General features: G+C 39.3%; 1 protein-coding gene across 1 annotated transcript in view; it reads right to left on the bottom strand.

Annotated features, from left to right (window-relative positions):
* CHRM3 (cholinergic receptor muscarinic 3) overlaps positions 1–25,172 on the bottom strand; it is a 219,936-nt gene that overhangs the window by 58,248 nt on the left and 136,516 nt on the right. The window contains exon 4 of the mRNA XM_033144342.1: positions 14,403–14,656. The gene's annotated coding sequence lies outside the window, so the exon portion shown is untranslated. The remainder of the gene's footprint in view (positions 1–14,402; positions 14,657–25,172) is intronic.

Genomic DNA, 25,172 nt, shown 5'->3' with positions numbered 1-25,172 from the left:
TCAGAGTACCGTAACTCTGCCATCTTTATCCTTCATTAGTTCCGTTTAGTATGCATGCATTGTCCAAATGAGAAGACAAATTAAGCATTGCAGCTATTATAGCATGTGATCTTCACATGCAATTTTCAAGAGCTTTTGATAAATAGGGTTGCCTGAACATGATAAAAAGGATATGTGAGTAGAATATATAATCTCTTTGGAAACTGATGGCCATTTTTTCAATGGTTAATTTCTGAGTATGAGTGGGCCTAAAGCCATCAGGCAGCAACAAACCTTTTACAAAAGCACACACCTAGTTTTCTTTTAAATCCTACTTTATTTCTTTATTGCATTATAGATATCACTACTTATTTAATTTCTTTATAGCATTATATAAATTACTACTACATTTTCATCCCACCTTTCCTCCAAAGAGCTTAGGGTGGCATACATGGCCTTCTCTATCTGCTCTGCCCAAAACCCTCTTGTCTTCATAACAGCTCACCCAATAATTTGCCATAATCATTTGTCATCTTGGCTAGCTCACAGCAGGAGTGGGGTTGGCCATTCTCCAAGCCTAAACCATGTCCATCCTCCTGTTTGCATGGACCACTTGAAAACCAATAAAGGCCTTAGATTTTTCTGCCTCCTTCACCTGTAGCAATTGTAATGTGCCATGATCACGGCAGATGGTGACAGCAGTCATGAAATTAGAAGATGCCTGCTTCTTGGGAGAAAAGCAATGACAAACCTAGACAGCATCTTAAAAAGCAAAGACATCACCTTGCCGACAAAGGTCCGTATAGTTAAAGCTATGGTTTTCCAAGTAGTGATGTATGGAAGTGAGAGCTGGACCATAAAGAAGGCTGACCGCCAAAGAATTGATGCTTTTGAATTATGGTGCTGGAGGAGACTCTTGAGAGTTCCATGGACTGCAAGAAGATCAAACCTATCCATTCTCAAAGAAATCAGCCCTGAGTGCTCACTAGAAGGACAGATCCTGAAGTTGAGGCTCCAGTACTTTGGCCACCTCATGAGAAGAGAAGACTCCCTAGAAAAGACCCTGATGTTGGGAAAGATGGAGGGCACAAGGAGAAGGGGACGACAGAGGATGAGATGGTTGGACAGTATTCTCGAAGCTACTAACATGAGTTTGGCCAAACTGCGGGAGGCAGTGAAGGATAGGCGTGCCTGGCGTGCTCTGGTCCATGGGGTCATGAAGAGTCGGACACGACTGAACGACTGAACAACAACAACATGCTAGATGATGTGTGATTTGTCTATTGTACTTTTACAGACATGCCACAGACCACCTGTATGAATTTTATAGACCACTGGTGGTTCATAGACTACGGTTTGGGAACCCCTGACCTAGGCAGCAGTGATGTTTGCTTGTTACTAACTTTAGCTGGTTGGCTAGTTGCGTGTCGAGGTCCCCAAACCACCCCTCAAATGAAACCTACTTCACACAGAAATTTAAGTTTAAGGTTTGGGGCATGATTTTGGCCACACCTTTATTAAAATACAAAATATGTGAGTGGTTGCTTAGGCATTGGTTCAGACTATCTGTCCCCCAGTGGGACAGAACTGACACCCGCCTGCCTGTGGAAGTCAGTAAAGGGAAAACACTTTGGGGAGAGAATGGGAGCCGGGGGTCTGACCCTCGCCTCTCCCCTAATGCTCCCAGAGGCTCTTGCATGCCCCTGGCCCCCTACCGGGGGATACGGACAAAAGCATGGCGAACCCCTGGGTTCCTTTAACGGAATTCCCCACGCAGCAGCAGCATTGGAGGGGCAGCCACAGCCAAACCTGACCCCTCCACCAACCAAATTAATAACCAATGCCTAACCACCAATCTTACAAGTTGTGACTAATTGCTACACAGTAGGCGAAAACCAGATGGTACCAGCCAATCAGCCAAATGGAAAAATTCCTACCAGGCCCCTGCCCCAAAAGCAGACAACCCCATGACAGGCATAGCAAGGTCATACACAGAAGCCTAATAATAGGGTGGGAGGGCGGATGATCCGATGCACGCAGCAAAGAGGAATCCCACGTTGCGTGCAAAGAAATATATAAGCTCTGGGCTGTCCATCAACAGTTGCAACATAGAAATCTCCCCAAAGACGCCCAGAGCCCAATCACAGTAATGGCCATCTATACGATCCCGCCCAGCAACAGAGGGGTGACTTTCTGGCCCCCACCGCAACACATGCTCTCCTTGAAGGAGAACCCGCTCTGCCTCACCTAGTCACAAAAAAAAAAAAATTTGGATTAAACATTAGAAAGAACTTCCACTATTAGATAGTGGAACAGATTACAGTGGTACTATGGTTTACAGACGCTTCAGGTTACAGACGCTTCAGGTTACAGACTCCGCTAACCCAGAAATAGTACCTCGGGTTAAGAACTTTGCTTCAGGATGAGAACAGAAATCGTGGGGTGGCGGAGCAGCGACAGTGGGAGGCCCCATTAGTTAAAGTGATACCTCAGATTAAGAACAGTTTCAGGTTAAGAACAGACCTCCAGAACGAATTAAGTTCTTAATCCGAGGTACCACTGGTACATTGGGAAATGGTGGGCTCTCATTTACCAGAGGTTTTTAAACAGATGCTGGATGTATATTCATCAGGGATAGGTAATATTGGATTCCCTGCATTAGCAGGGCGTTGGATTAAATGACATTTGAGCCCTGTCCAACTCTATGAATCAATCTGATAATGAAACAGATGTTCAACTGACACATTCACATTAAACATATTTACTAGGGTGGAAGTCCCATTCACCATGATACTTACTTCCAAGTAAGCATTCATAGGATTAAACTGTTAATTTCTTACTTGTAATACTGCAAATAATAATAATAATAATAATAATAATAATAATAATAATAATAATAATAAATACAGTTAAAATGTCTGTTACATGCCTAAATATTGTGAGCTCACAGGAAAAGCAGCTGTCTCTTAATTCTGTTTCTTTGTCCACTCATTGTTCTGGATAATCTGAGACTGTATTGTTTCCATTTCTTAGAAAAGTATAGTGCCTGTTTTTCTAGAAAAAACATTTGACATTCAATACTTTTTTTTTTACTGCTGAAAGCAAATAATCCACTTGAATGCTTTATTGACTAGCTATATTGCGAGAAAAGTTAAGACCTCTTAGAATCATATGAAAACTATATTATATTGTCTGGAATCTATGGGATATTTTTAAAGAGACAGAATGGGAGATTTGGGTTTAGCATTATATATAATATTTCAACTCAAAGTCCTTCTCAGCAGTGCAGTAGGTTGCCAAAGGAAGGTGGAAAATGTTCTTACTTGGAGGGTTTCTAGGGGAGTTTGGGTAGACATCCGTCAATGAATCTTTTGATATGGACTATAATGTTCCATCTTAAACATAGCTAGGACATCTCAGCCCATCTAGCCCCCTCCTCTCTGTGTGTGTTTCCCTGAAATATCATGCCCTGCCTTTCTTCTTCACATTTCTCTAGTGCTGGAAATGTGGGGGTGGAGAATTGAGACACACAATGCAGTGGAAACCACACACACTGTTTAGTTATAAACTACTGCCAGAGCACTTTTCATAGAGGCCATAGTAGCACAATCATGCCAAAAAACATTAAAATGACACACTGTAGAATTACTATATTGTTCAAAATCATTCAGTGTGGTAGAAATGTTCACACATGCAATAAAACACAGGCATGAAAGCTTGAAACAGCATGTGTTCCATCCTTGCTCCCCTCGCTACAACAAAATGCATTCTACTATCACTTATTGTGCTTTTTAAGTTGCCCTTATTAATGCTATTTTGAGAACCATCGTCATATTTGCAATCCAAATCTTATCACATTGAAAGTTACGGTTATTATTAATAGGAAAAGCATTTTCACTTCTCCCAAACTAAATGTTTCCTTTCATACATGATTTGGTAGTGCCCTGTTCTCTGTGCACATCAGATGCAGGAAATGATTGCTTAGGGAACACACAATGCAAGAAGAGGAAGAGGAAAAGGCTTATTGTGGAAAAGTAAGCACAGAAAACACAAGATTAATGGGGGACATAGTGCTCCTCTGCCAGCCTACTAAACTGGCTGTCTTCCCTGCAAAATGCAGGAGAGGATATTCAGAAAGCCAAAGTATTCCAAGCAACTGGATCTGACATTTCTGCCAATATAACCACCACTGCTTCCTTCAATACACATCAGCTACTATGCCAATCCTGCCAGCTACTTTTTCTACTGGCTACCAAGCTAAATAGAAAGCTTTCCTTTTTCGTTTAAGAACAAGAACTTGGGTTTGATTATATACTGTTGAGCTACTAAAGGTTCTTGTTCATAAAACTCCCTTCTAATGCATCCTCCAAGAAAAGCCAACTTTGTTCACTTCTACACTGATGTATCATTGAGTATTACTAACAGAAAATACTGAGTATATATGATACTGAATAAATATGATAAAATTTTACATTTTTTAAAAAACCCAATATGAGTTTTCAGCGCAACTAATAAATACATTTCATAACTGAAAATGTATTAAATAGCCACATTTCATGGAAATCCATTTAGACTATGAGAAAACATACACCTTTATTCATTATTCATGTAAAAAGTCATTTTGCATGGTTCACATGCATGAATGTATAAAAAAGATATCCCCTCCATTGGAAACAATAACCAAACAATAACCCCTAATGTAAGCAGATGTGCACTACTCTTTTGTGTTTACACTTAATATTTAATTCTTTAAGTTTTTGCTTTTAAAATCAAATCAGTTCCAAAAATCATAATATTAAGGCAAAACACACATAAGCATATTAATTGGACATCTATAGTAGTCTAAATAGATAATCACTTTTTTATTGCGAGCCCACACGCTAAACCCTGTCCCCGGAGCCTCCACCCCCCCAAAAATGAGACATGACAACAATGTATGGGTTTAAATTAGGCCACAGCATTATTAATTTCAGGTGTAGGAACCTTGGCTTAGGGCTTAGAAGGGATCTTCTCAACCCAACAGGGGCTGAGGATGTTTAGGGCAGTCAGGTGCAGTGGGAAGGGAATGTAAAGCGTGAACTTACACAGTGTGCCCTCCCACTACACCAAAGCCAGGAGTTTGACCCATATGCCGCCACTCTAGGACTAGGGACTCCTGCAATCAACCCTTTAACAGGCCCTGCAAATGCTACCACATGGGGGATGCATGAAGATGTCACCACCACCCCATCACGAAGATAGACCAAGGCCTAAAAACCACTAAAGTTGTGACAAATTGCTGCGGAGAAGGCAAAACCTGCCAATGCAGGGAAATTCCTTCCTGGTTCTGAATACAGCAACCATCTTATGACCATAGCAGTGCCCACTGACCTAGAAAGCACGAGGTTAGCCTGCAAAAGAAGACCATGTTCTATTTTAGGGAGGGTTGGGTAGGTGAATCTGGAAGATTCAGTCAGCAGCCCATTGTCCAGCCAAGATGGGGGCAGGGCGACGGCCACCCTGCAGCAAGGTGGGTAGCACCTGGCCAGGTAAGCTCACACAGTGTCACAAACCCTGCCCACCTCTTGGGAGGGGGTGAGCGGAGGAAACTTCACCTTCCATTGTTTATACATGCTTTCTTTTGGGTAGTATTTCTACCATGTTGCTTCAGTGCTGGCCCTATCATTAGGCAATGTGAGACAACTGCCTCAGGTGGCAGCTGGCACAATGCCCTCACCATTTTCTCTGAGTCTTCTGCACTAGCCTGTTCTATAATTCTTGGGCTAGCTAGGCAGCTGCTCCCAGGTATGGCGAAGGATGTTGTCCCAATGTCAGTACAGTAGTAAAGAAAAATCAATTTGCCATTCCATCATTCTGCATGCAGTTGTGAGGCAGGGCACCATTGTATCCTGCACCTCAGGCAACAAAATATCTTGGGCTGGCCCAGCTTTCTCACTGAAAACAATCTGTGATCACAGTCATATTTTCAATATTCCTATATGACCTGTAAGAGGCTTATAGCTTAACAGACTCTCTGGACTTTTTTAGTATGACCTGGAGTGCCCTTATTGTGTTCTGTGCAAAGGTATATTAGAACTAAATATGCAATCCCTATACATTTCTATTCAAAAGTAAATCATATTGAGTTCAATGGGACAAGCTCCCAGTTAGTTCAGGATTGCAGCCAAAGTTTTTATGGAACTCACTCTATCTACCGTGTTTCTGAAGTGCTGATGATGTGTTAGCCAAGCCTGAAAGCAATAATGTTAGTTCCTGGGCTCCTAGAACACAGGAAGATGCATGTAACTAATAACATGTTTGTCATAATATACATGCTACAAATATTTAAGAAGTGATATGCACAATTTTGTACTTTCGCCATTTAATGTCTAATTGAGGGGATAGTTTGGGATTCAAGTGGAGTTTTCCCCAGTAAGAAATTAGGGATATTCTAAGTAATAACATTCTACTGGGACAGCTTTATATGATCAATTTGGACAATTGGATGCAAATAGGCAAAATGGGGAAAGCTGATATAAGTAAAGATTCATTATAAAATGTTCAATACATGTTGTTGCATTTGCAACAAACAAAACTCCAAAACAACTCTCACATTTCTAAGTAATATTGGCCATAGATATACCCTGAACAATTTGTCTTTTGCTGAACAAGTCACAAAAAATCTAGTGTTCTGCTGCAGATCTTGTAAACACATTCTCTTAGACAGGATTTGGCTATTTGGACTTCCCCCTGCATTTATAAATGACAAAATGGTTGCGAAACTAACAAAAGGATAAAAATGACAATATAGATACAGGGGCAAATACAGGGAGAGTTGATAGATATTGTAAAGAACCTATTTCCTACATACTATGCACACTTTTCATTAATTAAGGTTTCTTTAAAAATAACACCACAAGAGAATGCCTGACAAAACTTTACAAGGAAGTTTGTGATTACTATACAGTACTGAAAAATAAATAAGAACAAAGACTCACAAACATAGGAAACCATGACTAGGCTTGCTGTCAAAACAGCAAGTGGAAAATTAAGCAATTAGAATAGCAGTGTCTCTGACTGCTCTATGCTATGTGTCAGGATAAATATAACTGCAATTATGACAGCATTCTTTCCCCGACTATATGATGGCATTTTAGCCAGGGTACGTACATCCTCAATGAGAGTAACATCACACAACATTTAACATGTTGTATTTTATTCTGCTAAACAGTGCAATTAGCAGTGCGAATGGACTTGAAATCATACGAAAGGAATGTGTCACAAGAATCATCAAGAATCCTTGGAATATTAGGTACTCTAGACAGTGACTCTGTAAGTGAGGAAAAGACAAATGGAATCTTACCAATAATTTTAGACCAGTGAACAGGGTGTAGGTAAAGACTGAAATCTTTGGAACATGTAGATGAGCAAGCCCATTAACTTGGCTAAATTTTGGAGTAAGTGGCTGGAACATAGATATAGTGTGTCCCCCCCCCCCAAGTTAGTTGTGCAGTATAAACATTATTGCTTCATTTTAAAGACAAAATATTTTAGGAGAGTAGAAAGGAGGCTTATTTTATATTTTTAAAAATATGACAACTAAAGTCCAAAGTTAAGAGCAAACAGAACTGTGGCAGCAGATACAGATATGCATGCATTATAAACCAAATCAAATTGTTTTATTCTGTGACAGTCAAAACTTCTAGTTTAGATTTCTTACATCACAAATAAGTCCTCATACTATAATAGGTTAATATCAAACAGTTCAGCCTGATATACTTTGTGTACCACTACAGGGGAAAAAAAAAACATTTCTCAATCTAGGCTATATCTTTATAGGATCATCAAAAGCACCTCTAACCCAAAGTGCCAAGAGAGTTCATTAACTGGCTTCAGATGATGTCAAAGAAGATCCTTTGGAGGTCAGCTGGTGGGTGTGGGCTTGGCAATAGAACCTTGTTGAAGGGCGGTGCAGATTTGTATTTTGACAATGTGAAATTTGTGAGAAAGGAGGCTGGGATGCTGGCAGTAAGGACACAGAGTAAGGCAGGGAGGAAGACACTACTCTGAGACAGTGATTTACTCGGCGTCAAAATATAAATAGATGCAAATGATAGTAAAATATAACAGTTGTGGTTCTGAGTATCAGCAATCTTTTAAAAGCTGATGATACTTTATTATTATTTACGGTAAGCTACTTATGAAAGGTTTACATTTCATTATAATTAATCAAGCACAAAATCTTTTCTATACTTAAGTACAGAAGCTATATTATTCAGTGACATTACTGGCATCCATCCTTCAGTGTACAATATAAAACATGGAAGGAGGAAATATTTATTTGGACCAGACAAGGAAAATCACATCAGATTTTACCCCCCACCCACACAGGCTTCTTTTTCTATAATTGGTATCACTCAGTAGTGGCTATTCCATTTATGAAAATGTTAACTTCCAATCAAAGGGAATATTTATGTTAAACAAGTAGATGGAGTTTTGCCAACTTACAGCAGTAGCTGAGACTTAAATTGCAAAGCAATAATTAATCTAGAAACTGCTTAGTATAATATTTTACTGCAGGTGTTTCATGGAATTAATAAACAAATCATTGTAAATCAGTTGGCCCCATCTATGGGTTTGACAAATCTATATCCAGTGGAGGTTGTTCCACTAGGACTACTGGAGCACAGTCCACACAATGAGAATGTCAAGCAATTTTTTAAAAAGTTCCCTCTCAAAATCTCAAAGCTATATAATCTTACATCTCCCATACACATCTGCTTGAACTGAGAGAAGTCCTGCAAACATTTCCGTCAATCTATTTATTTCCCTCTGGCTAATCAGCTCTGCACCAGACAGCCAATCCTAATCCAAAAGTATAGCTATGGCGAAAAGGTCCCTGCCATGTACCTGATCAAACTTCCTGAAATTCAGCCCTACTAGGAAGGTTCCATCGTCATCTGTTGCCATCAGGGCTTTCCATCACAGCTAATGTAGCGAATTAGGCTGGAGTCAGGACTGCTTCAAGATCAGCCACATGTGGTATCCTAAGCCTGTATCAGAATCATGCATCTGTTCTGAGCATGCTCTGAGCCGTTTCCTTCAAAGCTCCACCTACCTAACAAGGCCTTAGGAGTGTGCTTGTTCCTTGAACACTGCCTTTTCATGTAAGAAGTGCAAATTCATTTATACATTTAGAATCAATGCAAAAGATTGTTTAATTACCTTTTCAGATTATAAAATCATGCATTCTGTAGTACAGAATGAGCAAAATCATGACATTGCATGTATCCAAGGAATGCGCTCTGAAAGCAGCAGCTTACGTAAGGAAAACACGTAGCCTGCATACACACCACTTCTTTTCTTAAATTGCAAAGTATCTCAGTGTGCTCATTCATGCTTCCCTAACCCTTTCACTGACAACACAATATGACCTAAAGCTACTAAATGATACCAGCAAGAGATCTCTGAGCAATCCAATTAGCATGCCTCATAAATATCCCGAAGAGTTTAAGACTGCCAAACACTACAAAAATTATACATTTGTCATGAGGTGTAATCGGTTAAAACTAACATGCACTGTACAACAATGTCTGTGACCCTCCACAATCTTGTTCTCCCACAGCTGCCAGTCTGCTGCGACTGAAGACATTTTTGCCAGTCTGTTTGGCTCACTTGAGATCTTAATGACATCCGCAGGCAGGAATGAACAGATATAGGTCCCTAACTTTTCAGCACACAACATTTTTCATTCCAAAGCTATTCCATAACAATCAATTTAATATGTTCGCCATTAGGGTAATGGAAAATTATTCTGAAAGTATTTTCCCCCATCGCCGTCCCACTAGAGCTCCAAGGAACTTTAGGCCAAACACATTAATATAAACTACACCCCTCCCCCTCAGACAAAGCAATCCAGTGTTGTTCAGACCAGATAGCAAAGCATACTACTTTATTCCTATTTTTTTCTTCTCCCTTCCCTCCTACCTTCTAAGGGAGCAACTTTCATAGGACGGACATAGTGGAATAGTTTGCCAAAACAGTCATGAGTTGCAAGCAAAAGGCAAATATTTTTGACGCTGATTCAAAGAACGGCACAAAGTTATTGGTCGTTATTACCAGAATTTCTTTAAGACTCTATTCCAATTTGGAAACAAGGCTGAATAGTATTATCTTTTGGTTATGTATAAATTGTAAGTTGGGATCTTTGTTATCTGGAGACAAAAAAGAAAAACCAAAGAGCATTTTCCTGCACATTTCTTACATCATTTGTTGGATGGAAGAGTATTAAAAAGTGGGTAAAAACTGGTACATTTCAGTCATATTCAGAGTAACATCCTCTAAAAGTAATAAACATTGCTATATGTGTCCGATTATTTTAAATATATACAGGTTTTAAAGTTGTTTTCTATCTAGCATTACAGCTAAAGAAAAAGTTTGTTGGATTCACTACGCACCAATCAGGTTGTAATTGTACATGTTCAGAACTAAATACTGCCATTTTCAAATCAAACTATATGTTCATGGTTGTGTCTGACTGCTGTATAATCAAAAAAGGATCATAACAGCACCAGAAGATCAGTTCTCAAAGATGGCCAGAAATAAGGTCTCTCAATTAAGTCATGTTGTCATCCTGCACTAGACTTGGCTAAAATGACATTGGTATTTAATTTGGACAGAATCAACATAGGAAGCTGTCACCATCTAGCTCAGTATTATCTGAATTGGTTGACAGCAATTTTCCAGCAATTTTCCAGAGTTTTCCCTAGCCTTATCTGGAGATGTCAGGGACTGAAATTCGAACCTTTTGTCTGTAAAACATGCTCTCATCACCAAACTATGGCCTTTCTACTATTCTTAACACTAATGCCTAGGTGCCTATTAATGAACTCACATACTCAAGGAGACAAGGCCAGCCCACCCATGAAGCAAGGTGAGGAGAGCACATCAGGCAGCAGGATCCACAGGGGCAGCAGATCCCTTTGTAGATCTTTACTACCATCCTTGTTCCTGATGTAGTTATTCACTCACTGTTTCCCTGGCACAGGGAAAAGCCATTTTGTGATTTGCCTCAGGTGCCAAAATGTTTTGGGTCGGCCCTGCAAGGAGAACTGCTTTTATCTAGCAAAATCTCAGTTCTATAGTTGCCATGTGACACAATCTCCTTAGGCAAAGGGGGGGGGGGGAGAATCTTACATTTTATGTAAACAATTACAACTGAAGGGGGCAATCCTGCCAAAGTTAAACCAATTTTTTAAGCCAATTTCAGTCAATGGGAAAAGCAACTAATCTATCAGTGTACAAATTGGATAAACAGCAGGGAATTGCCTGTCAAAACATTTCATCTTGAAGTCCAAAAGGAATGCCAACTGGACTACAGAGAAAATATTGCCTGCTGGAATTGAATAGGTAAAAATAAAATCATAACTGATTGGATAATTCACACATTCAGAGAGGAATAAAGAAACTGCCACAGATTATTGATGATCGACCTAAAGTCAGAAATAGTGGAATGACCCACACCAAAAAATAATGATTATGCAGTCAGACAAACAAGTAGTGCTAAAATCTTCTGCACAGTTAAGTATTGGCTATGGCCATGTGAAGTATTGGCCATGACACTTAAGGTTTATTTTTCAGAATGTATTGACCCTGCCAGAGAACTGTTAAATTTATAATCACACAAGGAGAAACAATGATCCAATGATTAAGGGCATAAACCTGGAAGCCTAGGTCACTTCCTAACCCAGTAAGTCTCAGTTCATAACCACTGTTTAATTAGTCAGTTAGCATCTGTTTCCAAATCCATAAATAACAACCTCCATTAATGACCAAGAACTTCATGATCATTCATTTAACAGCTAGTTTGCTTTAAACTCATTAATGCCTACATTGCAGTAATACACATCATATTGTGTGTCTCTGTTGCAATAAGCTTTTTAAAAGGAAAAAAAGAAAGAAAGGCAAGGCAATCTGAAGACTTCAAGGCCCTGTCAAATGATATACTGAATGAAGCTGTCAAGGGAGTGGCTAGAACGACCCTTCAGGTTCATCCCATGTAGGGAATTCATCTAGTATGTTTCCGAGCACAATTCAAAGTGTTGGTGTTGACCTTTAAAGCCCTAAACGGCCTCGGTCCTGTATACCTGAAGGAGCATCTCCACCCCCATCGTTCAGCCCGGACACTGAGATCCAGCGCCAAGGGCCTTCCGGCAGTTCCCTCATTGCAAGAGGTGAGGTTACAGGGAACCAGACAGAGGGCCTTTTCGGTAGTGGTGCCCACCCTATGGAACACCCTTCCATCAGATGTCAAGGAAATAAGCAGCTATCCTATTTTTAAGAGACAACTGAAGGCAGCCCTGTTTAGGGACGTTTTAAATATTTAATGCTGCATTGTTTTAACATCCGTTTGGGAGCCGCCCAGAGTGGCTGGGGAAGCTCAGCCAGATGGGCGGGGTACAAATAAATAAATAAATAAATAAATAAAGATATCTAGACCCTCATAGTGAAGCATGATACTACATAACCAGCCATCTAAATGATATCATGGAGGGGCAAAGCTCACTGACACAGCAAATATTTTGCATGCAATTGACCCAGGTTCAACACCTGGCATTTTCAAATTAAAAGCATCGTGGGTAGTGAGACTATGAAAGTCTCTGTGAAACCTCAGTGGGCTGCTTCCAGTTGAAACAGAGAGTATTGGGCTGAAGAAGGACCAATGGTCTGATTCAAAACAAATCTTCTTCTTCTTCACTCTCACCTTGTTATCTATAAAACATTAGAACACTAAATATATCATATAAACTGAGTTTGAGACTGATGTTCAAGGACATCTGACATAAAAAGTCAACTCCTTAAAATTTCCAACTGAAGAGGAAAAACCAGCCAGTGAATTAAAGCTACCTTGTTTCATTTGTGCTGTGGGGAGAGACTAGTAGGTGTCCTGAAGAACGACATGTGAACAACTTCATTACTTAGAAGTTTCCTCAGCAATATATAGTAACAACCACATACCAGTATGAAAAGAGTAGTAGGTTATGGCACACATCAGTCTACCATAGAAGGCAAATGACTCAAAAATATGACAATGAACAGTATTCTTTTTGACACAATGAAATCAGTGAAGTAGTCAGTGCCGAGTCAAATCAAGGACTCACGACTGCACAAACATTACTTAACTGAAAACACATAATAACTTAAAGCATTATGGTTTTTGTCCATCATAGTCTAGATCAGGAGTAGACAACCTAAGGCCCGTCGCCTTCTCAATCTGGCCCTGCGGACAGTCCGGGAATCAGCGTATTTTTACTTGAATAGAATCTGTCCTTTAAAAAAAAAATGCATCTCTGGGTTATTTGTGGGGCATAGGAATTCATTCATCCCCCCCCCAAAAAAAATATAGTGTGGCCCACCACATGGTCTGAGGGACGGTGGACCGGCCCACAGCTGAAAAAGGTTGCTGAACCCTGGTCTAGATGTATGTACTCAATTTTTCATGTATGGGAATGTGTCCAAGAAAATGTTTACCACCCTGCAACACAAATATTGACTAAACTATTAAAACATGTCTACCTGGTTTACTGCCTGGGCCTGAATTCCTTGCATTTGATCAAGAACTACAGAATGTCGCAGAATATCCTGATAGTTATTTGGCTAATCTAAATTAATTTAAATGTGGTATGAACATCTAAGGGAAACAATTTTAAATACAATTCAGCAGCAGGGAATAAAATGCTTGACATTTATTGAAAAACTTTATATTTCTAGCCCTTGAAATTATGGTTGGGTGCAGCATCCCACAGCTGGATAGCTCAGTTGGTTAGTGTGTGGTGCTGATAATGCCAAGGTTGCAAGTTCAATCCCTGTGTGGGACAACTGTATATGCCTGCATTGCAGGGTGTTGGACTAGATGATCCTCAGGGTCCCTTCCAACTATACAATTCTAAGATTCTAAGAATACTTCCAATGCTACCCATCACCCTCTTGATAATACATCCATTTCAATATGCAGGAACACATTTAACACAATACTAAATAAATGTTTCTAATTCTGTTAAAAGTGCTAAGTGGATTACTTCAAAACAGAAGATTAAACAGTGTTATTTGCTTTAAAAAATTAAATTCCCATTGCTTCTTTTTGCCTTATTTGCCCCTAAATGATAGCATAAATGCAGTTACGGTGACAATCTTAACTATATGAAAATGCATATATTTATACATTTCCCTGCCACCATTCTCAATTATTTTCTTAGGCAAAGTCTCCAAAAATGCTTATATCTCACAATAATCCATCTCTGTATTTCATATGTTAACTCTTTATGCAAATGGGTGCAATATGCCTTAGAATGTTGGAGACATTGTCTCACTATCTCATACTGATTCAAGTGATAACATTTTACAGACATATTTCCATTGTTTAAAGTTGCCTAAAGTGATCCTACCTTTGAGAATAAGTCCAGGGTGCTGTATTCAGTCAGTCAATCCTGCTGTATCCACCTTAGGCCTCTGCACTTCTCTTTGACAGAGGCAGAAGTGTGGCAACTAATCCAAGTGATGAGCACCTCATGACACATTCCATACCATAACGATGTACCACAGAACATGGCGCCAATTTAGAGTTCAGCAGAGTGCAAGATTGGAGCGACTGGCGATGGTCCCAGACATTTTCTTTCAAGCCATGGATCACGGGGAGGATCTAGAGAAAATAATACAAATAAAAGGGCATTTCAGGGATGAGAATAATACAGAAAAGAGAAAAGGCCATTTATATTGTACTTTTAAAAAGTTCAATGATGCTTTGACTGTAAAAATCACTTGAATTTTCAGTGAAGCAAAAGTTCAGAGTGGTCTTCTGATACCTTCTGAACTGAATCATTCAAGTGGAATAATACATACTTACTAATCTTTCAAAATAAGCTGGAAACCCTGCCAAAGGAATATGATGCTGTTTTTAGGAAGCTTTTAATAAAAACTTTTCATTCCAACAACTGTTTTGCAGTTCCCCTTTACCCATACCCGATTCTAAGACTTTGAATGGCTTTTCCCCAACAGAGGCGTATATCTGGAAAACTAACTGCTGTTTTCCAAACTTGGAAATACTGGAATTGTATCATTTTATTGCATCTAATTACTATTATCATAAAGGAAGATGAATCAACTGATTCCCCCCCCCCCAGCTGCAGTTCTTCTAAAAGCACAATTATTTATAGCTAGGTTTCTGAACTTAGTGAGAGATTTCACTTTCTTGGGTTCCATGATCACTGCAGATGGTGACAGCAGTCACGAAATTAGAAGACGCCTGCTTCTTGGGAGAAAAGCAATGACAAACCTAGACAGCATCTTAAAAAGCAAAGCCATCACCTTGCCGACAAAGGTCCGTATAGTTAAAGCTATGGTTTTCCCAGTAGTAATGTACGGAAGTGAGAGCTGGACCATCAAGAAGGCTGATCGCCGAAGAATTGATGCTTTTGAATTATGGTGCTGGAGGAGACTCTTGAGAGTCCCATGGACTGCAAGAAGATCAAACCTATCCATTCTCAAAGAAATCAGCCCTGAGTGCTCACTTGGAGGACAGATCCTGAAGTTGAGGCTCCAGTACTTTGGCCACCTCATGAGAAGAGAAGACTCCCTGGAAAAGACCCTGATGTTGGGAAAGATGGAGGGCACAAGGAGAAGGGGACAGAGGATGAGAAGGGGACAGAGGACAGTGTTCTCGAAGCTACTAGCATGAGTTTGGCCAAACTGCAGGAGGCAGTGAAGGATAGGCGTGCCTGGCGTGCTCTGGTCCATGGGGTCACGAAGAGTCGGACACGACTGAACGACTGAACAACAAAGTTTCTCAATGACTTTTTATAAAAGGATCTTAACACCGCACAAGTCATTTTTAACACTCTTAATTCAATGCATCAGGAAGCCAACTGTTGCCCTCCAGATGTTGAAGTACAGCTCTCATCAGTCCCATCAAGGACAGGACAGCCAAAGGTCAGGGATTGTGGGACTTGTAATCCAACAATATCTGGAGGGCAGCATGTTGAGGAGCCCTGCAATACGTATTAAAAGTAGCCTGGTACAAGTAAATGCTTACTTTTCACCTCCCCCTCCCCCCATGATTTCTTTGCATTTTAATTGTTGTGGGAGAACAAAAGTATCAGCAATGTTCCAATACTGACTCTTATTTATTTGAATGGAATGTAAACAAGGGATGGTAAATTAGATGTGTCCAGCATGAAGTTATTCTGAACATTTAAGTGAGAGTCTTTGCATGCTGCTGAAATCCAACTCCATGTTTTACATTAAAAAGGGCAAAACAGGACTATCAACAAGTATCTTAAAACCATTATTTTTTAATGAAGCATCCAAACATTTGAAGAAACACATTTTTTTTCAAGTAGCATATTACATACTAAACAACTTTATTACTTGGAAATTCTTGTAAGCTAGCACAGATTCCATTAAAAAAAATGTATTCATGGATAGAGCATAAGATTTAGACAATGTGGGTTCAAATCCCTATTCATTCATGAACTCAGTAGATTGCTTTGGAACTCTGTTTTTCAATTTTTAGAGGTCTCTTAATATTCAATATAAATGGCAATACCACATCGAGTTGTGAAGAACCAAGAAACCGTGCATTTGTTTAGTGAGAATACATCTTTCTTTCTTTTTTTAAAAAAAGCTAGTGAACACAATGCAAATAATGTAAGAAAGGCACAATCCTGGTTATTTTCAGACTCTTGCCAGTTATTATGACCCTTTGAATGTCTGTATCATTGACAAAGAGTCAACATGCTGATCACAATTTGTTTTACAATGAGGTCAAAGGTGCCCCTTGCCTCTCACACTATTGCCTCAGACTCTCCTCCACACCTGTCATGTTGGCTTAGAATCCTACACGTTCCTCAGTAAACTGGTGGTCTTTTTAATCATAGCATACCATGTTTGCCTCTTCATTTCAGTTGGCAGTGTATGCTGTTTTGACACTCACTGATCCACAGAGATGGAGCTACAGATTAACTTAGATTCAATTTAAAAGCACATACCTTTCAATACTCTTTATACTTAGTTCAAAGCCTATTATAAGTAGAGGGGAAAGTAGCACAAAAGCCCTTTAAAATGAACTGGTTTTTTAAAAAAGAAATATGGATGATACCAAAAAAGGTCAAGAGAAGTACATAGTTCTCAACAGCTTAGTTGGTATTTAAAAAATAATAATCAAGATGCTATATATTTCTTTGCTCATTATTTAAGATAATAAATGAGTCAAATGCTATTAACATCTCAAATCTACTGGTGTCAATGGGAATTTCAACATGCCCCAGGTTAAGGAGAAATAGGTTTATTTTCACTTAAAATAAATTAGTTTCAGCTCATGTAGGATTGCAATTTAATGACAGTTGTCTAATTTCTCTTGCACTGTTGAAATATTTTTGATTTAGAAATGGCTGTTCTACTGCAAGAAGGGGCAAATGCCAGTTTTTATTATGTCAATCTAGAGGGGGGGGTGGACATGTCACCATTCTAGTAATAAACCAGTGAAGTCTAGGGAGCATAAAATATCTGAATATCAGGCTTGTCCATACTGGACTTTACTGTGAGTTTGAAACTGTCCAAAATTTCTGAGCATTGTTCATATGATCCATAGGAATAGTTTAACAATCAAAATGAGTGAATCTCCTACCTCCTGGAAATAGTGGGGAGAAAAAGTGTTATGTGGACAGGCAGGCTGAGGGGAGCTGTGAGGCTGGATCTGACCAGTGTCACAAAGGCTAAGACCTGCCTTGTATAAATGAAAATAAAAACCCAAATATGATCTTCAAAACAGAAAGGATTCTATGACTAATTTGCTTTCTTTTTCCTTGCAGCCACATCAGCTATCCTCTTTTGAAACATTGTTAATGGTTGTGTTGGGTTTATACATCCTAAATTGATTATGTGTCTTTATTTGTAAGTAGTTAGCAGAGAACAGATAAACATCCTTTTCATCCTGTAGCTTTGAACCGACTAGTTAATCACAGATATGCATGATATCTCTTCTTTCATCTTAAACAACAGTGTGATCGCAGCCAATGAAAACAAACAACAACAACAACTGATTGAGTGTTTTCATATCTTACATACTTTCGCAAAGAAGTTAATTAAATGTTTTCAGAATGTGAAATACTATCTGTGCACTCATGGGGGGAACTTGGATTATTTCACTGAGGACATGACAGAACTCCTTTCAGATCAAAGGTGTATATTTGTGTAATCCAATAAAACCATTTCAAGATTTAATTATCCAAACAAGTTCAGTCAAATTGTTAGAGCTCTTCTTCTGACAAAAGACTGGGGCTTATACAAGTATTGCCCAATGCTTTTGGCAAGTGTGCTACAGAGAAATCAAAGTACTTCTCAAATGTATACTATTATACATATTTATCCCCACTGCCCCCACACTCCTGGTCATTTGATCCATTTGTTTCTTCTGGCGAAGGGAGAATCAGTGCACCATGGGAAATACAAGAGCAATAACTTGTGTGATAACCAGATGAAATAAGCTTCCTGCTGCTAACTGTTTGGACAACAAATCACTGCTGCCAGTGCCTCTTGTGTTAACCTGAACCTATACAGCTTAGGACCAGGTCGAGAGACTGCCTTATCCCTTATAAGCCATTCATACAGCCATTCTTAAAACAAAGAATAGCATGCTACATGCTACACTGAGTGTGTGGAAGGGGAATAGAATTACATGTGGCTTCTGACTTCCATGTGTTCAACTTACTGCATGTGTAACTATATAAAGAAGAGGGTGGGGTGGCCAACATTATCCAACTTTACATGTTCAATGTGAAAAATTCAGTTGCTGAAACCTAATGAAGATTTGAACATTTAGTTCTTGGTAATACTACAGTCCTTTGATGTGATTATAAAAGACTGGAATTGGCTAAAAAATGTTATCGTCCATTTGAAATCAGAGGTGGTATATTGATGTAAATGCATTTAAAAACACTAAACAACCCTGGTTTCTATCTTACAAGAATGGACTAATGGACTATCATACACTAGGGCAGTCTTACCAAAATCCTCTACTGCCAGCAATATGCAAACAGCCCAATGATAGATGCCTGTGCAGAGCAAATTAGATGACTGTGATATGGATATTTAGCAATGATTCCAAAGGAAAATATTTCATTGCACAATAAAAAGAACAAGGTTTTCCAGTGTTAGTTACTAAACAAAACATTCACACATTGCCAAATTTAAAAAGAAAATATGTGAACAAATAATCATAATCTGAGTTTATAGCACCACCAGAATTACTAACTTGAGAGTTCCCTGCAACTGTTATTTCAGAGTCAACCTGACTTCCTTTTCCATCTCTTTTACCCATTTCACTAAATCATTTAAGCACAAATGACATTATGTAATGCACTGAATAATGCTGATAATCCAGAAGCCGTCCTTAGGCAGCTTCCGCTGGAGACTATTGCCTACACTTTAACAAAAAGTAACCAGAGGAATAGAAGTATGATTCCTGGAATCCTACTCCATGCTTCCAAAAACACACACCTGGTCATGCAATTCCTCCCCCCCCCCCCAAAAAAAAGGACAACAAAGGCTAACATTCACCTAAAAGCATATTTTTAAAGGTTAACTTGATACTTAGGCAAAACAAAATCGAAAATTCTTTCTAGTAGCACCTTAGAGACCAACTGAGTTTGTTCCTGGTATGAGCTTTCGTGTGCATGCACACTTCTTCAGATACCGAAAGCTCATACCAGGAACAAACTCAGTTGGTCTCTAAGGTGCTACTAGAAAGAATTTTCGATTTTGTTTTGACTATGGCAGACCAACACGGCTACCCACCTGTAATTGATACTTAGGAACAACAAAGATGTGAGAACAACAAGGCAACTCAGAGGATAGAAAAGTAATGTGATACTAAAGAAGGTGTACTGAACTACAGAAAAATTAAGAGTTGAGATGCATGGCTTGTATAGTAGCTAGAATGTCCAATTTCTTGCATATGACTATCCTGTTCAAGTAGGTGCATCAGCATAGTTTCTCTGCACCACAATCTATATAGGTCAAGTTCAAGCAAACCTAGTTTGAAATCCCTGCTGTGGATGGTGTGGCATTGGACATTCCTTCTGAATAGGATTGTGCAGGTAGAGATAAAAGCGTTAATAAGCTGACCAATAGGAGCGCCCAGGGGCGGAGCCTAACTGTGTTTAAGGCTCAGCACAGGGGTTTGGGCAGTTAGTTCAGTTAGTTTAGTTTAGAGTTGCAGTTGGTGTTGGTGGTTGTGAGGGTTGGTGTGTGGAACTTTGTGGTGGGGAGGTAGATGAGGCAGAAAATGAGACTGAGAGGATAAAGTGTAACAGTGTATTCACTATCGAAAACTTGTTGGTGTGTGAAAATAAACTCTTGATATTCTTTAACTTAAATCCTGACTGAGACTCAGTGTTTACCAGGGAGATCCTGGTTGGTGGCAGCGGAATAGTGGTGGCACAGCGTCAATAGTCCGCGGAACGACTGGGGGCCCTGTATGAACGCCACAGATGGCTTTGACAAAATCGCTGTCACCCTAACTCTGTAAAACTTCGATTAAAATTATGTACCATTCTGGCCTGGGGGTGGGGTAAGAGGGATTTGTAATGTATTAAAAAGTGATTGGGTTATAAACAAATCATCTTTTAAAAACCACAGTCCTGCACAACGCTTACGTTATCCAAAGTCTCTGCCAGGAATGGCAGAATTCTGCAACCTAATTATTCGAGTTAAGCAAATATACAGATAAACTTATTCAAAACTCTGCTAATCACTGAAAGGTAAGAAACATTGTCACGTGACCAATGACCACTGCGGCTTCTTATAATTTGCAAGTTCCCCCCCAAAACATGTCCAAACTTTCCCTTAGAACCACAAAATGGACCAGAAATATTCAAGATGTTGAACTCTATGATCAATAAATTCCCTGCTTGTGGAACTGCTAGATGCACAACCTTGGATAATAGGGCTAAGGTAACATAACATAACATAACATAACATAACATAACATAACATAACATAACATAACATAACATAATTATATTATTATATCATAATATAATATAATATACACGCACACACACACACATACTGCAGAACCTTCAACACGTGATCATACCATTATCAGATAGTATATAGGCCTACTTCACATATTCACATCAAATCTCACAAATGAGTGGTACCATAGCAAGCACGCATTTGTTTGGGGAGCATCTTTGCTGGGAACAGCACAGCAAATAACTCAGAGCTGATGAGTGAGACCCCTGGAGAGCAAAAACAGGACAATGCCTGCACTAAAAAAGACAGCTAGTTAGACACAGCATTAGCCTGCTGTAACTATAACAGATTCCCTGGAACAGCTTTTGAATTCTACCAACTAAGAACCATATGGTGTGTTGTGATGAGTAATATTCAGCCTGGCTTTGCTTATAGGAGGATGTTTCAAAAAAAAAAAAGACAATAACTTCACAGGATGAAAATGATACTTTAATCACACCCAATCACACAAGCATGTTGTCTAAATTAAACCGCATTTGCTTTAATGAACTGCATTGCTTCTGTGACATCTCTCTCTAGGATTACAAATACTGCATTTTAAACAATGTACAAAGTAAGAAGAATATGACTTATTTGCTCCCATCTTGGAAACAGGAGTTGTATACAAAACATAAACATTTAGAAACTAGAATAAAGATTTGGGAGGGTGTGCATATTTTGATTTTTAAATAATGAAGTTAGCTCGCACTACAAGCAGTAAGGTATTTTCCCTTGTACAGTACTGTGAATTAAATCTGCACTTGGAAAGCAAAAGGTATTTGCTGTCCTTGTAACCCATAGTACTCAAATATGCTACATAAAACACATGTGCCTCTCCATGCATGCTTTCAACCTATGTGTACCTGACTCTTAAAAATATATTTCCATTTCAATAACAGTGTATGAATTGAACCTGTTAATTACTAATGGCAAACAACCCATAAACATTTGAGCCAGCTCTTAAACAATAATGCAATGGAACTGTAAAAGCAAACAAACACACACAGAGAAAAAAAATACAAACTAAATGTTAATGCATGCTGATGGAATAATGGGTTTGAACCTCTTGCTACTCATCTCTGAGTTTCAGACCTTTTAAGCTCATAACAACAAACAAAAGGGAATATCTGACAAAAGCTGTTTCAGGTGTTATTTCCACCACCCACAGTAGAGAAATACTTGCTAAAAGCAAGTTGTATCCTGTATTATTAACTGTGGCACAAAATGTTAATAGGAAACCAAACATATGCAGAAGTTAGCGGTATATCTTCTGTGTTCTCTGATAAATTGCATAAATTAACCACAGGGACTAACTAGGCACAACCTGCGGCATCACATTACAGTTCCATTGCATTATTGTTTAATGAAAATTAAATTTCATCCAAGAGAAGTGTTTTAAAGAAAAAAAATCAAGTACAAAAACAGCTCTCTATGAATGCATAAAAATATTCTGACACCATCTCTTTTGCTTCTCAAAATGTGGTGCCAGGGGATGATGGATAGAGCTACCTCTATCTCCTCTATGTTACTACGCCAGGCAAACAGAATCAGCTGTCCAACAAGAACACCATTTCAATCAAAGCAGAGTCGCTCTTTATTGGAACGTGAAACCATTTCTGACTAGGAAAAGTGAATAAGGGAAACCAAAGGGGGGGGGGGAACCCAGGCAAAGACAAGATTTTGGGTTAATAACAGTCTGCTGAAATCCCTCTCAGGCTTATTGACTTGTACGGAGGATTATCTACTCCTAATCAAACACTAACTGTCCAAAGGAAAATACAGTGCTCTCTTTCAGCAACGGTATTAAAAGAAAAATGTCACTGTAAAGCTAAATGGAAAGCATGTAGCATACGTATTGCGTTTTGTTTTAACGCACATTTTATGTTTGAATAGCAGTAATCTAGCAGTTTATCCAAAGAAACCTATGACAGATACTCATGCTTTTCTTAATCATTAATGGGAAGGGCATCACAGTAATAACTTTGCTATGCAACACCCCCATTATTTTAAAGCCTCCTTGTTTAAGTATAACAAAAGTGAAAATGCCAACAGACCTCGGTAAATCTTTTGTTTGAAACACAAATGGCAATAGATTTTTATCTTACCTTTAATGAGCACATGTTGAAAGAATGCTTCCAAAAACATTTCTCAGTATACTGATGCTACTCTAATCCTTCACTTACACAGGTCAGCTGCCATGGTACAGTACTAAAACTGCCAGATGAAATGGTCAGAATTACCCAGTGGCTTGATAAAAAATCAGCTTACTTCAAGTCTAATCTGGCAACAGTTTGCAGATAGCTCTGCATGAAACAAACTGCCAATATTGGAAGTCAAGAAGTAGAAAGAAATGCTCTGAGCCACAATCCACAAACAGGAAATAGTTATTAATGCTATTACTGTTATTAAAAGGGGAGGACAATTGCAGTGCAGTGCTAGTTTAAAGAAGTCATAGGGAGTGGCAAGACCTCTAACAATCTAATTTAGCTTGAACAATTTAAACAACTTCATGAGCATTACAGAATTTGCAATGCTTCCTTCCTTTTAAATTAATATACAATTCTCTGTCAACTCAAAATACCTTGGGCAAGGATCTGCTGGCATTTCCCAGAAAATGCACTGCTCATCGAGAACTGGAAAAATGTGCTTCTCCTACCATGGAAATCTCTGCATTAGATGTCCTTTTCAATCAACAATTATCTACAGAGAAATATGCATTCAGATAGTATTTAAAGAAAATGTTTACTTTCAAAATACACATTTCTAAATAGTTTTCCCCACCCCCAAATATTTTCTCTGATTTTGAACTGAGATCTGCATTGGAACAGCCAGGAAGTAAACAACTACTGTAGGTATGTTTCAACCCACACATTAGCTGAGAAGGACTAGATCAGGTCAATTTATCTTGGAATTCACAAAGATCAAAGTGCCCAATACATTCAAGTCAGATTATCAGCGGAGAAGAAATATGATATAGCCATAGTCTTTAATATAATATTCAGCAGTATAAGTGTATACTGAAAGCTGAGGCTGCTGAAAGGCCCGAGGCCATCTTGGCTGTGACTCCTGGAAGATCTGCTTCCTGCCTTTCCAGCCTTTTCCCACCTGGCCTGGGAGGGAAGGGCTAAGACTGACTCCAGCTACAAAAGCTGAGGGTGCTGGACAGACTCTTGGGCTGGGGTGTGGTGGAAGGAGGTTGTGGGGGGTTGTTGCTGTTGTTTTTTTGTATCTTTATTTTAGGTCTTGTGATTTATGCGGAACCTATATAGTTCGGCTGTAAACAGTTGACCAATTGGAGGAATCAATGTGTTGGGTATTGTCACCCAAAGGTCTTAGTATTTTGGCTGGCCTTGTTAGTAAACCCAAAATGTGTAATTACCCGAATCCTTCAGGAGAAATTCACTGTTCTGGTCCCTAGCTCCAGGGGTGCAGAAGGTGGTAGAGGAACACCTCATTTCCTAGATGCTCAGAAGTTACCAGAAGTACACTGCATCTCTACTACACCCCTAGCTACAATAACAGGAGGAACTCTGGAGCTCGTTACACTTACTGGGGTTGACTAGGTATAGTGAAAATTAGATGACCGTTTATGAACTCTTGCAAGCCATCATGCAAAGTCAAGGTAGTACAATTGATAACATCCACATCTGGATGTGCAGGTGTCGTCCATCTACACAACTTTACTTTTAAATTGAAGCATATTCTATTCTGTCCCAGCTCATCACGTGGAACTATGTATGGTTAGAATCGGATTGGGGTAAAATATTGTGGTGCGGTGCATACAGGCAAAAGCAAAAAGCAAATACCCTGACAGCAAGACCAAACAGTTTATGCAGTGGTGGTAGTGGGGTTGTGACCAAACTCACTGATACAGTACCATCACATTTTTATTTTTGCTGCTGCCCATGGCAGCCATTTTGTGCTGGCATCCCTAGCACTTTCATCAAGATATGGGTTTTATCACCCATTAAAAACAAGAACTAATAAAAAGAATTGGGTATACACTTTCCCTCCAGCTAGTCAAAGCAGGGGTGCCAAGTATGGGGTGCTGGCCCCCACAAAATTCTAATTCAGAGGGCTGCCCCCAACCTCTGCAGTGGCCACACATGCACACTGCCAGGTGTGCACATGCAATGCCAACACAC

The sequence above is a fragment of the Lacerta agilis genome, chromosome 3 (genome assembly GCF_009819535.1).
Source record: "Lacerta agilis isolate rLacAgi1 chromosome 3, rLacAgi1.pri, whole genome shotgun sequence".
In the NCBI taxonomy this organism is placed as follows: Eukaryota; Metazoa; Chordata; class Lepidosauria; order Squamata; family Lacertidae; genus Lacerta; species Lacerta agilis.
This window is presented reverse-complemented; position numbering and strand designations above follow the sequence as displayed.